The sequence below is a fragment of the Pholis gunnellus genome (genome assembly GCF_910591455.1).
Source record: "Pholis gunnellus genome assembly, chromosome: 1".
In the NCBI taxonomy this organism is placed as follows: domain Eukaryota; kingdom Metazoa; phylum Chordata; class Actinopteri; order Perciformes; family Pholidae; genus Pholis; species Pholis gunnellus.
In genome coordinates, this window is record NC_136528.1 from 28722299 (window position 1) to 28727871 (window position 5573).

Consider the following 5573-nt stretch of genomic DNA (forward strand, 5'->3'; position numbering starts at 1 on the left):
TCTGTAATAGTAACGTAGAATCAGAGTCTTATCTGTCACATCTTGCCATGACAACGTGGACGTTTGTTTATTTATTTATTTTTTCGTCTTTATTTTTTTTTAAACCTTAGAATGATACAAAACTCTGAGATAACATGTTTTGATAAGATGCTCTCATTTTCATGTTCTGATGAAGAACAGTTTTGCTGCATTTTTGACAACATGTGTCAAGATTTCTAAGGAGCATGTTACTTTTTTTTTTGATGGCATGGCTGAGCTGTGTGTGTGTGTGTGTGTGTGTGTGTGTGTGTATGCGTGTGGTTGTCATCCATATGTCTGTGAATTTACACAGTAGTCTGACTATAAAGCTATGTTTGTTGTTGTACATATTGTAGACCTGTGTATATTTGTTGTAAAATAGTAGCTCCATCATGACTTGAATAAAGCTGAGGGCTTCTGTTCCGGTTGTCTGGTTAATAATTGAGTTGCACACTTTTATGAATATGAGAGGGTTTCAGACAAGACTTTAAGAAATGGGATACTTAAGAGAGTTAAATGAGAAGATTGATTTACAATTCACAATGTATGCGTCGAGTATGTAGCTATTACGAGCACGCCGGTAGCTTAGCTTAGCCGTAAGACTGTAAAACAAGGTAAACAGGATGTTGAAAATGTTTCAACTTGACACATACAACAGAAAGGAGTTTTGAGTTTTGAGTTCAGTCAGCCGCTGAGGTGAGCACGAAAACACAAAGGGCGCACTCACACATACACGGTTTGTAGGTCTATTGCTAGCTAGCTCACAGCTAACTGTGTTGAACTATAAATAAATAGAACAATTTAAATATGTAGGCTATGAAATAAAATCACAGGGGATATCATTACTTCACTGTGGTCATCGTCAGATCTAAAGAAGTCAGATTTAGAAGGAAACCTTCTAAAGAAAGCTTATTAATATGCTCTCAAAGTAAACTACGCCGAAAATATTTACCGTTAAAAAAATCTGGATTTAGTGAACAGAGCAGATTAGCATCGCAGCGTTGCACCGTCTGTGTCTTTTGTAACGCAGACAGAGGAACACTGAGATTTCAGATTTGTTCTGTGACGTAAAATACTTTTCTTAAGTTGAATTGTATTTATTCATTTTAGTTTTCCTCATTCTTGCACTGACACAAGCTGAATATAACTGTTCCCATGTCAGTGGCAGCTGTGTGTTGGGGGGGGGGGGGGGGGGGGGGGGTTGTAAAAACATGGCAGCACAGAAGTGTGAGCAAGTGCCGGTAGTATGAGGATGTGTTTACTCTGGCTGAGGTGTGAAGGACACTGCTGATCTGTCTGTCCAACAGGTCTACCTGCATGTCAGACTAGAAGACAGCGAACAGACTAAATATGAGTCGTAATAAAATCACTTCTAGTAAATAACATGACCTGAGTGAGATTCGGCTGATAACATGTCTTTGGGGTTTTTTAGCATTAGGTGGTCCAGATTTATATCGTATTATCAACATTTACACAAAGTAAACCCTCAACTTCTGCTCCCTATACTTTTTGTTTCAATAATTTAGTTTATTTCAATTAATTCTCTTAAGTTGTTCTTTTGAATTTTGTTATGTTCTGTCAATGTCACTCTCTTACAATTAGAGGAAATTTACTGTCCACCTCTGGCTGACCCCTCCAGCTCCAGCTATGTTTCACACCTAGGGTGCAAAATGTATCCCTCTGACCTGCCACCTCTCTCACTGACCGACACACACACACACACACACACACACACACACACACACACACACACACACACACACACAATGAAGCTTTCAACAGACCTAATATGACCACACAAGTTTAAGAAAAAACTCATCACAATTGACTTTAATTTGACAGTGTCAAATGTGACGCAGTTTCATAATAATGCACTTCATCAAGAGTAAAGTGTGGAGTTAGAAACAGATCAACTCTTGTGATTGTTTTGGGATCTTCATGTCCATAATGCCTCGTCTTTGTCATAATGTTCATTTGGGTCGAGATGAAGGCCATAGCATTTGATTCTGAACACTTTTATATCAACTCATCCAGTGAGCCCTTGTGGAAGCATTTCAATTTATTTATTTTAACTTCAAATAGTCCTATTATATCAAATCTGGACCCATCTTTTGCAGACTTGACGTCTGACCGCAGCATTAACAGCCTGTTCCAACAGATTACGCTGCGGTTGTGCTCTTGTTGTCTCTGCTGTTACCACTGTTTGCTGTGGCGCCGACCCAATGTCCCCGCAGGAATCATCGAAATGATGTGCAATTTGAATTTATTCCAAGCCGAGGAGGGAGCGCACTGGAGGTCGTGGTGGGGTTGATGGACTCAGGAGGCCCAGACAGGTGGCAGGCAGCCCAGCCTCAGCCCCTCAGAGGTGCCAAACTCCCAGGCAGGCTCCCACAGCCTCACCTTGGTCGGGTAGGGGGGGGGTAGCAGTGCGGGTTCAACCCCAGTTCACGCCGCCCTCAGCCCGACACAGCTCAAGTATTACCATTAGGTTTTTCTTGGGGTGTCATATATTTCCTCTTAAGTTGATTCAGTCGTATTATACACCTCACCTTGCACTGATTCAACCTAATTTTTCTATCTAATTTTAATTTGTTCAGGGCTTCAGTGTTCTGGGAGAAGGACCTCAAAGGGGCTCCAAGCTGAAAGACACAAACACCAGACAAATCAGCATTTTTGCACAGTTTTGTGTTTCATCTTTTTGTATCACACAAAAAATATTTACGATGATGATGTTACAATGATTTAATAAGCATATAGATTGAACACCACCACTCTAATTCAACCAACCAAACCAAGAAGTCCAATACTGTCCGTGTATCGCAAAGTATTGCAATGTGCTTTGGTACTCTGCTCTTAATCACTAGTTCTGAATAAAAAATACATCATTCTCCCCAAATTAATCAGATGCGTACACCAAAAGCGATGCTGGGAAACACAGGGAAAAGAAGGGACAGAGAGAGGTTAGGAGTATTTCCCAGCATTCCCGGTTCTCACAGCTGAGGTGTGAAGCGACGCCTCCAGACTCATCAGTTCTCAACGGTGTGAAACCATCACACCTCGGCTTTAACTGCATGATACAGGTCATTATGCTTCATTAGATGTATTTACATTTTACATTTTAGCCGTGTCGGGCGTAGACGCCTATTGAGAAACATACATAACGGGAGCAGCAGCAGCAGAGGAAGCTCCACGTAACAAATCGAGATAAAGAGAAGGATCAGAGATCACAGCTGGACTCGCTGTGACTATAAAACAATCTTGTTGGTGAGAAGTGGAGGGATATAAAGCGGCGGACAGAACACACACGTCAGGTTCAAGGTCGGGGTGAGGTGAGAAGTACGATGGCGAGAAACCTCCAAGGAGGACGCGATCACTGCTCTGTTAATAATGAGAACTCCCCTGACTTCTGACACATCTGACATGATGATACACACTTCAACCCCAGCACCACTCATGTCCATTTACTTCATTAGCCATTTAAAACTCACTCAGGTAGATATCTGTAGTCTTATAGCACAGGTTACCCACATATTTGCTATCTGTCTTTCGAGCTTCATTGCAAATTATCGCTGAAGGAAAAAGTACCTACACTTAATTCAGTAAAAGTAGCAGGACCACAATGTTAAAGTGCACTATTACAAGTACTCCATCCAAAAAAGGTTCTATTAGCAAAATGTTCTTAAACTATCAAAAGTAAAAGTACTCATGCAAAATGATCCCTTTTCAGAGTGCTATAATATTATGTGTATCAGATTATTGTTATTATTGATACATTAATATGTAAACATAAGAATTCTAATGTTTTAGTTGGTCGATTTGGAGCTGAACTTCTTTATATATTGTTCATCAAATCTTAAAAAACAATACTTCATATTCTAATTATGTAAAATTTAAATCTAGACATCAGAAAAATGTATAAATGCCTTTTATTGTAAAGGTTCGTTGACCATGTTTAGATCCTGAGATTATGTGCTTGATCCTTGGATTTGTATTCACTGACTGATGTATATTTGGTGGTAAAGTTTTTATCACAGGACTTTATTGGAGACATGTGAGTGATTTGGATTATATTTGGTTGGAAACAATACTGAAATCATCATGTGCCAAATAAGATAAGATAATGTGACAATTAACTCAGTGTAATGGCAGGTATAATTCAACGGTGTAAGGCTTTTTCACACTATCATATACTGTTCAGTGTCTTTGGCTTCAGTGTTGAAAAGTGAATGTGGGAAAAATGCGATCATTCAAAACAAACCCCGTAGGTACGTCCCTTAAACATGTGCAAAATGCATCTGGCTTGCCTCAGGGACAAAAAAAGCCCAAAAAGCAAAAACTGTTTATTGTTTTGAGCAGGAGTCAAAATTCACACTTCCACTCCTGTAGCTGGATTTTCCCAGACACTGAGGAGAGGTCCTGAGACAAGGTCCCAGAGAGGGAGTGTGTATGTGTGTGTGTGTGTGTGTGTGTGTGTGTGTGTGTGTGTGTGTGTGTGTGTGTGTGTGTGTGTGTGTGTGTTCAGGGGCAGCGGCCTCCGCTGTAGAGACAGTGACGGTTTGTGAGAATCTGCAGAGGTGTCACTTCACACCTCTGTGGCCTGGCCTGGACTTATAAACCAGTGCAACAGAGCTGAGCGGCACTCACAGCCTCCCAGTCCCTCCGGTCAGACCACAGAGTCCCGCTCCACACAACATGGATACCTCTTCGGTCCCTCTGCTCAACTACGGCCTGCAGTACCAGTGGTGCTCCGACTCGGACCTCTCTAGCATCTCCTCCATCGAGACCCTCTCCCCTGTCCCCTCCATGGACTCCAGCCTCTCTCCCTCTTGCTACCAGCAGCTGCCACAGTCCACTCCCAAGGCGGCCAAGACCGGATACCCCCAAACCCTCAAGTCCTCGCCCTGCTCCCTGTCCAGACGTGGCAGGAAGTCGGGCCGAGCCAGCCGGATGCGCAGCAAGCAGAGGGAGAGCGCCAGCGAGAAGGAGAAGCTGAGGATGCGGGATCTGACCAAGGCTCTGCATCACCTCCGGTCCTACCTCCCGCCCTCGGTGGCCCCCGCAGGGCAGACCCTGACCAAGATAGAGACCCTCCGGCTCACCATAAGCTACATCTCGTACCTGTCGGCCCAGCTGGGCCTCAGCGAGGAGGCGCTCTTCCAGAGGAGGGAACAAGGAGACACCTCGGCCAGCGACTCCTCCTCGCCTGACATCCTCAGCTACTTCCAGCACGGCCCCGTGGGAGGACAGGAGGTCCCGCTGCAGGACCAGAGCTTGTACCAGACCCAGTGCCACAGCCAGGCCACCGTGCTGCATTCTGGGAGCTGTGGATTTGGAGCGGATCAGTACAGCATGCAGTACATCGAAGCTCCAATGGGAGACACGAGCATGGACGGCATCCTGCAGTCCCCTCCGGCAACACAGCCCTGCTATCAAGTATGTGAACGTTTAACATTAATTATGAATCTCTATATGTGCAAATCACACTTCTTGCATCTTTTTGAATGAAAGTACACAATGCTACTCAAACTTCCTGTTGATTTTATTTTATTTTTTCA